General features: G+C 42.6%; 1 pseudogene; it reads right to left on the reverse strand.

Moving 5' to 3' along the window:
- Positions 1–759: 759 nt before the first annotated feature.
- LOC126948393 (60S ribosomal protein L32-like) lies at positions 760–1,175 on the reverse strand (annotated as a pseudogene).
- Between the last annotated feature and the right edge of the window lie 11,951 nt (positions 1,176–13,126).

Consider the following 13,126-nt stretch of genomic DNA (forward strand, 5'->3'; position numbering starts at 1 on the left):
CAATTTAGTGGCATCTTGAAGATACTGTAGTTTGGCTGATAGTCAAGGAAGGGGACATTTCGAACCTATGAACAACATGAAAAATGACAACAGTGTGAAAAAGCAAAATTCAGCCCAGTTTAAGTTTTTCCCTCTGTTCACATAGAATTTGAAAATATTTATACTGCATTGTATTATACCACATAAGTGTTTGCAACATTTTGTACTCATTATTTTTCACCAACTCACATGCTCTTTGAAGGAAGTTTTAAAAATATACATATCAACTATACTTGGTACTTAATAAGTAATTAATGAATGGGGAGATGGATTTCAGATTGAATTGGGAATAATACTATAAGCCACACTAAGAGGTCTGGAATTAATATATTTGTGAAAGGTAGCTGTGAGGTAATGTTAAGAACAAAGACTCTAGAGTTAAACTACCTGGCTCTGCCAAATTACTGATCTTGGGCAAATCATTTAACCTCTCTATGTCCTGGTATTTGCATTTGTAAAACTGGAATGAAAAATGCTGTTTCAAAAGGGCTGATGCAAAGATTAAATAATATAAAGTACTTAGAAGAATATCTGGCATATATTACATGTTCAATATATGTTTAAAATGGTGATAATATGATGAATTGATAGTGTCAGATAACAAACAAGAAATCGTGTGTTTAGAAGTAAGAAGACCATTTGACTAAGGTTTTTTGTTTTTTGTTTGTTTGTTTGTTTTTGCAGTTTTTACATTTTTATTTAAATAGAAAACGTGCATATGAGTTGTCTACTCATTTTCTTTGCTGCGCAGCCTGGCATTGGGGTTGGTGACTCTGATGGCCAGCTGGGCAGCTCTTTCCACCATGGCTTTGTGGTTCTTGGAGGAAACACTGTGAGCAATCTCAGCACAGTAAGATTTGTTGCATATCAGCAGCACTTTCAGCTCCTTGATGTTGTGGAACAGGAACTTCCAGAAGCCACTGGGCAGCATGTGCTTTGTAGTTTTTGTTGCTCCCATAACCAATGTTGGGCATCAAGATCTGGCCCTTGAACCTTCTATGAACCCCGTTGTCAGTACCTCTGGGTTTCCGCCAGTTAGGCTTCATTTTGATGTATCGGTCAGACTGGTGCCAGATGAACTTCTTCGTTCTCTTTTCGACAATCTTGGGCTTCACAAGGGATCTGAGGGCAAACATGATTCTGAGGAGGAGATGACTGCCACTTCCGTAAGCAGCGCCCAGGTTGGGGTTTTAAAAAATTAACTTATTTATTTTGAGACAAGGTTATAAGACTATATATATATATATATATATATATATATATATATTTTTTTTTTTTTTTTTTTTTTTTTTTTTTTTGAGATGGAGCCTTGCTCGGGAATGCCAGGCTGGGGTCCAGTGGTGCAACCTCGGCTCACTGCAACCTCGGCCTCCTGGGTTCAAGCAATTCTCCTGTCTCAGCCTCCCAAATAGCTGGGATTACAGGTGCCCACCAGTATGCCCAGCTAATTTTTTTTGTATTTTTAGTAGAGATGGGGTTTCACTATGTTGGCCAGGCTGGTTTTGAACTCCTGACCTCAAGTGATCCACCGGCCTCAGCCTCCCACAGCACTAGGATTACAGGCATGAGCCACCGTGACCGGCTGAGATTTTCTAACTTTTGTACTTTTTTTTTTTTTTTTTTTTTTGAGACGGAGTCTCGCTCTGCCACCCAGGCTGGAGTGCAGTGGCCGGATCTCAGCTCACTGCAAGCTCCGCCTCCCGGGTTTACGCCATTCTCCGGCCTCAGCCTCCCGAGTAGCTGGGACTACAGGCACCCGCCACCACGCCCGGCTAGTTTTTTGTATTTTTAGTAGAGACGGGGTTTCACTGTGTTAGCCAGGATGGTCTCGATCTCCTGACCTCGTGATCTGCCCGTCTCGGCCTCCCAAAGTGCTGGGATTACAGGCTTGAGCCACCGCGCCCGGCTGTACTTTTGTAAAGACTGGTTTTCACCGTGTTGCCCAGGCTGGTCTCGAACTCCTGGCCTCAAATGATCCACCTACCTTCGCCTTCCAAAGTGCTATGGTTACATGTATGAATCACCACACCTGGCCTAAGGTTGACTTTTAAAAAAAGAATTCTTGGCCGGGCGCGGTGGCTCAAGCCTGTAATCCCAGCACTTTGGGAGGCCGAAACAGGCGGATCACGAGGTCAGGAGATCGAGACCATCCTGGCTAACACGGTGAAATCCCGTCTCTACTAAAAAATACAAAAAACTAGCCGGGCGAGGTGGCAGGCGCCTGTAGTCCCAGCTACTTGGGAGGCTGAGGCAGGAGAATGGCGTAAACCTGGGAGGTGGAGCTTGCAGTGAGCTGAGATCTGGCCACTGCACTCCAGCCTGGGCGACAGAGCGAGACTCCGTCTCAAAAAAAAAAAAAAAAAAAAAAAAGAATTCTTATCAGTAGAGAGGGATAAAGACTGAAAAATCACAATGGAGAAGGCAAAAACCAGTTAGGATAAAGACTGAAAAATCACAATGGAGAAGGCAAAAACCAGTTAGGATAAAGACTGAAAAATCACAATGGAGAAGGCAAAAAACAGTTAAAGGGCTACTGCAAGCATACAGAAGAGATGAGTAGAAACTGAAGGAATACAATGAGAATGTAGATAAAGAGATAAAAGTGAGATATTTAAAATGTTGAAGTAATGAGGCCTACTAGGTAGAGATGTGATAAGAAATGAGGAGAGATTCATGGGTAAATTTAAGTTTTTACTTAAACAAAACATTATGAACAATTGGGTACATAATGATGCCATTAGTTAACATAGAATATAGAAGAAGATCCCTTTATTTGTGGAGGCAGATAAGTTCTTTTTGGAAAAAATTATATTTGAGGTCTCTTCAAAACTTGCAATGATTTTAGAGAAGATTAAGTTTTGGGAGTCTCTAGTGAATGTTCAGCATTTAAGATGGTTGGATATAAAAATGCTCTAGAAATAAATGCTCGGTGCCACAAAGTGGAACCAGCATTCAGGCAAAAGTTTTCTCAGCAAGGCAACTTACTTCTGCAGAAGGGTGCCACTTGCATCAATCAAGATTGCAAGAGCACACAGAACAAAGGAGAGCAAGGTGTTTTTATCTCTGGCACATAGTCCTTACCTTTGTGTCACTCGCAATGGGCTGGGGTCAGACCACACAATCTGAGCTGACCCAATTGGCTACTTTCAAATATCTTTGTAAATATGGAAGGGAAGGGGGACATGAGGTACAGTGGTGAAGCATGTGAGACATGCAGTATCAGGCAAAGAATGGGTGCAGGTAAGCAAGGAAACAGATGTGAGTTATTGATTAGAGCTGACGGGAAGGGTGTAGGCTGTTTACAGTAACTAGGGGCGAGGAGGCATGTAGAACAAGAAAGTTAAGTTTGGGAACAAAGAACCAGGAAGTTAGCAGGCTAAACCTTTGAAGAGAAACTTTACTGTATCCTGCAAGAGCAGGAAAACATGAGATTTTTCAGGAAAGTTTAAATGAGAAGAAACTATAAAAGAGTAAATGCAATTTATAGGTAGGACTATTTTGAAAAAAAGAGGCTACATGGTGTAATTTACAGAGCAAAGGAGACTATATTATTGTATTAATATAGACTATCATATTGAAGAGTAATATTAATAAAAGATGGAAGGCACCAGGCATGGTGGCTCATGCCTGTAATCCCAGCACTGTGGGAGGCTGAGGTGGGCAGATCACTTGAGGTCAAGAGTTCAGGACCAGCCTGGCCAACATGGAGAAACCCCACCTCTACTGAAAATACAAAAATTAGTGGGTGTGGTGGCAGGTGCCTTGTAGTCCCAGCTACTCTAGAGGCTGAGGCAGAAGAATCGCTTGAACTCGGGAGGCGGAGGTTGCAGTGAGTGGAGAGTGTGCCACTGCACTCCAAAAAAAAAAAGAAAAAGAAAAAAAGATGCAAGGCAAATTAACTGATTAATGAAGACTAGATATAAACTCCCCTAGAGCAAAGATACAAAGATTTCTGTTTTGGCATGACAGTATCTTGCCCAGTACTTCATTCATTATAAGTTCAAAGTAAATATAGATGAATACATGAGATATGAATGATAAAAATAAATAGAACGGATGCAGTGGCTCACGCCTGTAACACCAGCACTTAGGGAGGCAAAGGTGGGAGGATAGCTTGAGCCTAGGAGTTCGAGACTTGCCTGGGCAATATGGTGATACCCCCATTCTCCAGAAAAAATTAAAAATAAAAAAACCATGAATAGATACCTAATCTATGTAACAACATGGAAAATGCTTAACAATATGTGCACAAAAAATAAAGCAGAATATAAATTGATCCTCTGGTGTGTACTGGAGTTTGAAAAAAAAAGTTGATCAGCACTATGATTATAATTTTGTAAAATTTATATGTGCAAACAGATAAGAAGTCAAGACTTAAATGAAAATAGTTTGTTAGGGTGATTAAAATACTGTTCCCCGAACTTTGGGAGGCCAAGGTGGGTGGATCACAAGGTCAGGAGATCGAGAGCATCCTGGCTAACATGGTGAAATCCCATCTCTACTAAAAATACAAAAAATTAGCTGGGCATGGTGGCGGATGCTTGTAGTCCCAGCTACTTGGCAGGTTGAGGTAGGAGAATGGCATGAATCCGGGAGGCAGAGCTTGCAATGAGCTGAGATCACACCACTGCATTCTGGCCTGGGTGACAGAGCAAGACTCTATCTCAAAAAAAATACTGCTCCCCCTGAACCCCAACGATTTATTTGGAATTCCATTCATAATGTAATTTAATAAGAAAAAGAACTGTTAAAACATACTTTTAAATTTTATTTATTTACTTTAGAGACAGGGTCTTGCTCTGTTGCCTGGGCTGAAGCACAGTGGCATGATCATAGCTCACTGCAACCTTGAACTCCTGGGCTCAAGTGATCCTCCTGCCTCAGCCTCCTGAGTAGCTGGGATAACAAGCACATGCCACCACACCTGACTAAGTTTTAAAGAGATTTTTTGGTAGAGATGCTGTCTTGCCATGTTGCCCAAGTTGGTAATGAAACATTTTTGACCAGAAGGCAAGATCACTGACCTCCACAGCAAGCTTGAGTCTATTGTGGTTACCTTAGGCTAGCCAATTCACCTCTTTGAGGTAGTGCCATTATGCCAAAACATGAAAAAGATGATGTCAGATACAACTAGGTGGAATGGAGACAGTAATAAAGGGGATAGTATTCTAGTAAGAATATGAAGGCTCCTAAGGATCAAGATGACTGGAGCATAGAGTATAAGGGAGCTATGGCAAGAGTAGAGCTTGGCCTAGAGATTCCTGGCAAATAACTAAGGGATTTATGTTTTATCCTCTGTCGTTTCAGCTATTTGGGTGGCTGAGATTGGAGACTCACTTGAGCCCAGGAGTTTGTATTTAGCCTAAACAACGGAGTAAGACCCTTCCTAAAAAAAAGAAAAAGGAAAAAAAAATGTTATTCTAAGGACAATGGGAATCCATTATAGGTAGAATAAAGCAAGCTGTGGCTCTTAGAAGACCAGAAGCTCACGTGAGGAAGCATAAGGTTTTATCAAAACTTAGAGTTTACTTAAGAGGCTGAGGTGGGAGGATGGCTTGAGCCCAGGAGGTCTTGGCTGCAGGAAGCCTTGATCGAGCCACTGCACTCCAACCTGGATGACAGAGACCCTATCTCAAATTGTTTTTTAAAAAAAGCAAAAACAAAAACACTTAGAGACTATCACAAGATAGCTGTTCACCTGACTTGCCTGGGCAGGTAACCTTAGGAAACTTCTCAACTTCTTCAGGAATGAGGACTGAAAATACATTATCACAAACTCATAATCTGGGGACTGTGATTAGCCTCCTAAAAACTTGCTCACCTCCACATTATCCTGAATATTTTCCAGAATTTGCATGGAAAATTATGGGCCTCCTTATTTTAGAATTTTTTGCTTTCAGTTCTTTCTTATTGTTATTAAACAGTACTTGCCTTTTAACATAAAATTTTTATTCTGGAATAATTTTAAATTTACAGAAAAGATTCAAGTGTAGTACAGAGTTCCTATATACACTCCAACTAGTTTCCCCTAATGTTGGCATTTTTTTTTTTTTTTTTTTTTTTTTTTTTGAGACGGAGTCTTGCTCTGCTGCCCAGGCTGGAGTGCAGTGACTGGATCTCAGCTCACTGCAAGCTCCGCCTCCCGGGTTCACGCCATTCTCCTGCCTCAGCCTCCCGAGTAGCTGGGACTACAGGCGCCCGCCACCTCGCCCGGCTAGTTTTTTGTATTTTTCAGTAGAGACGGGGTTTCACCGTGTTAGCCAGGATGGTCTCGATCTCCTGACCTCGCAATCCGCCCGTCTCGGCCTCCCAAAGTGCTGGGATTACAGGCTTGAGCCACCACGCCCGGCCATGTTGGCATCTTATATTGCTGTAGTACATTTGTCAAAACCAAAAAACTAGTATTGATATATTGCTATTAACTAAATTCCAGACTTTACTAAAATTTCACTAGTTTTTTTTTTTTCCACTAATTTTTGTTACTAATATTTGGTTCCAGGATCCAATCCTGGATAGCAAATGGCATGTATTATCATGTCTCTTTCATCTCCTCTAGTCTATGACAGTTTTCGCTTGTTTTTCATGACATTTTGTCAGTTTCAAGTCAGTTATTTTGTAGAATGTCCCTCAGTGTGTTTTTGTCTGATAGTTCTCTTGTGATTAGACTGGAGTTAAAGATTTTGGGGAAGAATACCACAGAGGGGAAGTGCTCTTCTCACCATATCCTATCACAAACGGGATGCCATCAACATGATTTGCCACTGGTGATATTAGCTTTGATCACTTAGTTGAGAAATCTGTTCTTCAGATTTCTCCACTGCAATTGTTTCTTTTTTTTCTTTTCTTTTTTTGAGACAGAATCTCACTCTGTTGCCCAGGCTGGAGTGCAGTGGTGCAATCTCGGCTTACTGCCACCTCCACCTCCACTTCCTGGGGTCAAATAAGTCTTGGGCCTCAGCCTCCCAAATAGCTGGGACTAGAGGCACCTGCCACCACGCCCAGCTAATTTTTTTGTATTTTCAGTAGAGATGGGTTTTCACCATGTTGGCGAGGCTGGTATTTAACTCCTGACCTCAAGGGATCTGCCTGCCTCAGCATCCCAAAGTGCTGGGATTACAGGCGTAAGCCACCGCACCTGGCCCAATTGTTTCTTATACATACTTTATTCTTTCAACATCACTAAGTTCAACCCACACTCCAGGTGAGAAGGAGTAAAGAGGGGAAAGAGTGAATAAGTTCCATCTTCAGGAATGGGGGTTATCTGCATATATTATTTGGAACACTTCAGTAAGAAAAATTTGTCCCTTTACTCCCATTTATATGGTTATTTACTCATACATATCAGTCTAGATGCCTTGTTATTCACTATGTATGTTGAGTATAATCCAATACTACTTTTTATTTAATTTATTTATTTATTTATTTATTTTTGAGATGCAGTTTTGCTCGTCACCCAGGCTGGAATGCAATGGCGTGATCTCGGCTCACTGCAATCTCCGCCTCCCGGGTTCAAGCAATTCTCCTGCCTCAGCCTCCCAAGTAGCTGGGATTACAGGCGACTACCACCACGTCTGGCTAATTTTTTGTAGTTTTAGTAGAGACAGGGTTTCACCATGTTGGCCAGGCTGATCTCAAACTCCTGACCTCAGGTGATCTGCCTGCCTCGGCCTCCCAAAGTGCTGGGATTACAGGCATGAGCTGCTGTACTCAGCCTTATTTTATTTTTGTGACAGGGTCTTGGTCTGTTGCCCAGGCTGGAGTGCAGTGGGGCAGCCTCAGCTCAAGCAATCCTCCCACCTCAACCTCCATACCCAGCTAATTTTTGTATTTTTTGTAGAGACAGCATTTCACTGTGCTGCCCAGGCTGGTCTGGAATTTGCAGGCTCCATCGATTTGCCTGCCTCAGCCTCCCAAAGTGCTGGGATTACATGTATGAGCCACTGAGCCTGCTCTACTTTATTTTTTTGCTCAGATTACCCAGCTTTGGCCATTGAGAGCTCTTTCAGGTTGGGTCCTGTGTTTTTGATGTACTCCCATCCTTTAATTTTCTGAGTACTTCCTTGCTTTCTATAAGCCTCTGTAAGCATCTGGAAGATGCTTATGGCTCATTTAATATTTTCTCTGGCCCAGCCCTAGAATAATTTATTTCTCCATATATTCTTTTTCATTAACAATTTGTCCCAGCTAGGTACGGTGGCTCATGCCTATAATCCCAATGAGACAGCCAGGTGGAGGAGGGTCCCTGGAGAAACTCCAACCAGGCTGCCCACTGAGGTGGAGCCTTGGGAAGTTCATGATGTTTGTAGCAGGGAGGAACCTGGCTCCTCCTCTTCCTGTATGGAAGCTGAGACTCAAGCTGCAGGTGGGAAGCACTCTAGCAGGGACTCTGTCCTAGCAAGAGTCCCTGTTTCCCCCTTTTCTTCATTTTCACCCAATAAAACCCTGCTTTACTCACCCTTCAAACTGTCTTCGAGCCTAATTTTTTGTGGCCGTGGGACGAACAAGGACCCCATCTTTAGCTGAATGAAGGAAAAGTCCTGCAACATTTTTTGGCGCCCAATGTGGGGCCTCAAAAAGCAATGAGTGAAATGGGGACTCCAAACCTCTCACTGTTGTTTCTAAGCCTTTCATCGTTAGACTTCTGAGGGTGGGAGAAACCATGTCCCCAGCTCCCCATCACTCCTGCACCTTTTCATGGCCTTTTCCTTCCTTTTTCAGGACTGACCAGTGAGTAGCAGCTCCCCATGACTCTCCCCTCCTTGCTGGGGCTGGGATGCATGGCCCAAGGTTCCAGCACAGCCAGGTGGCTGGCATTTTCCACCATGTGCCACTGGAGCCTTCCCTTTCCCCAGCCAAGGGGCTCTTCTCCATCAGACAGTAATTAAGCTTTTCTCCTGTTGGAGGAACAAGTTGTATAAGAATAAGAGGTTATTTCCCAGGCATGTTTAAACCTTTCATCTTTCCTGTTCTCCACCCATCAGCAGTTAACCTTTAAAATTTCTCCCCCATTTGAGAAGACGGTTTTACTAGGCCAGGCCCCAACTCTCATTGTATTCTTTGCAAAGTTTTGGTTGTGAAATCAAGCCTCCATCTTATTTTACATCCTGAGGGCAAGGCTTGTAACTCCAGTGGCAAGGCTTTGTTTAGCAATCCTGCCTTAGGGAACAAGTTTCTTTCTGGTTTGATAGCTGCATGTTTTCCTAGCCCTGTCTCTTAAAGGGAGACTCCCAATGACTGGGTATTCTGCTTCTTAGTGTGTGTGTTGTGCATAATGTCTGTAAAAAGAGCTCTAATTAATTTGGCCTAAAGGAATACAAGGGCTTGGATCAAATACATTTTAAAGGGAAGATAAATGCTGTAGTACCTTTTAGTTCACATGACTTTAATCTTTGAGAAATAAAAACAATCCTAAAGATTTGGTAAAATGCAGGTCAGATGCAAAGTTTGCTAAGTGTTTTAAGGTTACAAACTGCCACTGCACTCCAGCCTGGGTCACTGAGCGAGATTCCATCTCAAAAAATAAAATAAAATAAAATAAAATAAAATAAAATAAAATAAAATAAAATAACAAGGTTTTCCTAAAGTGCTAATCTGCTCTTTGGCAAAATTTGTAAAGGGTGATAAAAGATTTTTGCTTCTTTAAAATTTCTAAGTCATGATTTTGGCAAAATAAATAACTTATGGTAATCTGGAATTCTTTTTTTTTTTTTTCTTTGAGACAGAGTCTTGCTCTGTCGCCCAGGCTGGAGTGCAGTGGTGCAACCTCCACCTCCCTGGCTCAAGTGATTCTCCTGCCTCAGCCTCCTTTGTAGCTGAGACTACAGTCACATACCTCCACACCTGGCTAATTTTTGTATTTTTAGTAGAGATATTGTTTCACCACGCTGGCCAGGCAGGTCTCAAACTCCTGACCTCAGATGATCCACCCACCTTGGCCTCCCCAAGTGCTGGAATTACAGGTGTGAGCGACCATGCCCAGCCTGGAAATGTGGAATCCTATTCCATAATATCAAGTGTTTTAAACCTCAAACATTTAACAGCCTTCCCAAAATCAAACTTCAGCTTCACAATTGTCTTTCCTGGCACCTGGCTTTTCAAATACTTCAGAGGGGCCGGGCGCGGTGGCTCAAGCCTGTAATCCCAGCACTTTGGGAGGCCGAGACGGGCGGATCACGAGGTCAGGAGATCGAGACCATCCTGGCTAACACGGTGAAACCCCGTCTCTACTAAAAAATACAAAAAACTAGCCGGGCGCGGTGGCGGGCGCCTGTAGTCCCAACTACTCGGGAGGCTGAGGCAGGAGAATGGCGTGAACCCGGGAGGCGGAGCTTGCAGTGAGCTGAGATCCGGCCACTGCACTCCAGCCTGGGCGGCAGAGCGAGACTCCGTCTCAAAAAAAAAAAAAAAAAAAAAACAAAACAAATACTTCAGAGGGCCCCTGAAGTGTCCAGAAAAGAGAGGTAAACAGGATTGTGTGACAAGTTTAGGTACATGGAATTGCCAAAATATGCTTAATCTTCTTTAGGTTGTATCTTGGTGAATAATGCTAATACATGTTCCAAATTGTATGGAATTTCTAAAATTCTAATATCTGAGTATATACTATCAATCATAATTAAGGTTTTTATCTTAAGTTATTGTAAACCATAGAGATAACCAAACTTCTTCATCACTCGTATTTCTAACTAACTACCCTGGACATTTTGCTATTCACAGATAATTGTTGTCTTGTTTTAATCCTTTTCAAAGATGGTTTATAATGAGTGATAGAACTGTTTTTTTTCTTTTTTTTTTTTTTTAGTAGAGACGGGGTTTCACCATGTTGGCCAGGCTGGTCTTGAACTCCTGACCTCAGGTAATCTGCCTGCCTTGGCCTCCCAAAGTGCTGGGATTACAGGCATGAGCCACCACACCCAGCCATGATGAGCTATAGAACTTTAACAGGTGCTGTCAAATATAGGCTTCCCATAACTTTAGGGAGATTATAACATTGGAATAAAGGAAAATGTATAGGACTCATAAAGCTGAAATGCTCACAAATATCAAGCAGAACAAGAGTTAACTAAATGGACAGAACTCAGCTGAAGCAACCTTTTTGAAATTTGCTTGGAATATTGCTGATCCTTGTTTTGTTTTTCAGAGTCAAGGAAACTTTTTTCTTTTCTTTTTTTTTTTCTTTTTGAAATGGAGTTTTGCTCTTGTCACCCAGGCTGGAGTGCAATGGCGCTATCTTGGCTCACTGCAACCTCCACCTCCTGGGTTCAAACGATTCTCCTGCCTCAGCCTCCTAAATAGCTGGGATTACAGGCACCCACCACCATGCCTGACTGATTTTTTGTATTTTTAGTAAAGATGAGGTTTCACCATGTTGGTCAGGCTGGTCTTGAACTCCTGACCTCAGGTGATCCACCTGCCTTGGCCTCCCAAAGTGCTGGGATTACAGGAGTGAACCCCCGCACCCAGCCATTTTGAACTATTTAAGGCCTTTAATAATTCAGTAAGGTATGCTCCCATGAACAAAATTTGGAGTATGTTTGTTTTCCTCTGCCTGGTTCCTCTAAAATAACACAGTGAAACCCCGTCTCTACTAAAAAATACAAAAAACTAGCCAGGCGAGGTGGCGGGCGCCTGTAGTCCCAGCTACTCGGGAGGCTGAGGCAGGAGAATGGCGGGAACCCGGGAGGCGGAGCTTGCAGTGAGCTGAGATCCGGCCACAGCACTCCAGCCTGGGCGACAGCGCAAGACTCCGTCTCAAAAAAAAAAAAAAAAAAAAAAAAAAATTTGGAAACTATCTGTGAGTATTCATACGGCAATATAGTTGTTTGCATCAGTGCAGTAAGAATCCATTTTCTTTTGCAAAAGGACTCAATTGGAGAAACTGGTCATTTTATCACTCGATGGGTATGCTTTCCTTTAAGGAGTCAATCTCAACTTGCAGAGCCAATAAAAGCCCAGTGGGGAAACTGGCCTCATACCCTTGCCTATGCAGTCCCTGTACAGGATTCCTGACCTGTGGTCAGTAAAGAATGTCACTTTCTAACAGGTCTAGGAACTCCAAGTTTATCTTGAGACCTTAAGAGGACAGAATCACCCAACTCAGAGGTGTTTGAGGATACAAACCCATGGTTGGGCTCAGCTTTAAAGGTCTTATCTGAGATCCCTTGGGGAACAGAGTTCCATCAAAGCCAATCCAAAAGGCCTATGTAGAAGTAATTATTCTTGCAGCACTTTATGCAAATAATCAGGCCAAGTATAAGATTAAAATCTATTTTGCAAACCACTCAGTCCTATCATAATTTTTTTTAACAAAAATGAGGACTGGAGAGAAAGAAATTATGTTCCCAAACTTATCATACATTTGTCACTAAATTCTAAACTCAGTAGTTTTTAAGTTTTCGCCTACATGTTAGACTAGCCCTGCTTGTTCCTGTGAACCAACCAGCAGTCTCCAGCTGCAACTCAGAAAAGACAAGAGGGATGGTAATGTAGAAATCCAGATCAATATTCTGGTTCCAGGCAATTATCCTACAAATCCTGCCAGGTGATGGGGATAAATAGGATGCCCATCACTTGGAGGTTTCCTTTTTGGGAAAGTAAAACCATGGGAGCTAACGAAAGCCAGGCACCATGCACCCAAATTCTAACAAACATAACTATAGCTACCAGTTACCTGGGTGTGTCACAAGACATCCTTTTCTCTCCCTTGTTGGAGAAGGACTCAATTCCACAGTTTCACCCTAGCATTTGGCTTATGATAAGGAGTCTATGCACCGCCCCCTCGTGACACATTTTTGTCCCATACTCAATTTCAAGCTTCAAGTCAAAGTCCTAGGAAAGAAAACTGGATCTAAGGGATCCAGAGGCAGATGACAACAGAGGTTAAAAGGCACAGTGCAGGTGAGCGTGGCTGACTCCTGTAATTAAGCCAAGTCCAAGCTTCCTATTTCATGGATAAAGGCCGCGTTAGCATCCATGATGTAAATTAGGTCTAGGCACATCAAAGGCTACTGACAACAGGGGAGACAGGGTATATGTGGGTAAGAGCAGATGATTCTCGCCCCCTAGAGCCCCCTGCTTCATGGGTGCA

This window comes from Macaca thibetana, chromosome 2 (assembly GCF_024542745.1).
Source record: "Macaca thibetana thibetana isolate TM-01 chromosome 2, ASM2454274v1, whole genome shotgun sequence".
Classification (NCBI taxonomy): domain Eukaryota; kingdom Metazoa; phylum Chordata; class Mammalia; order Primates; family Cercopithecidae; genus Macaca; species Macaca thibetana.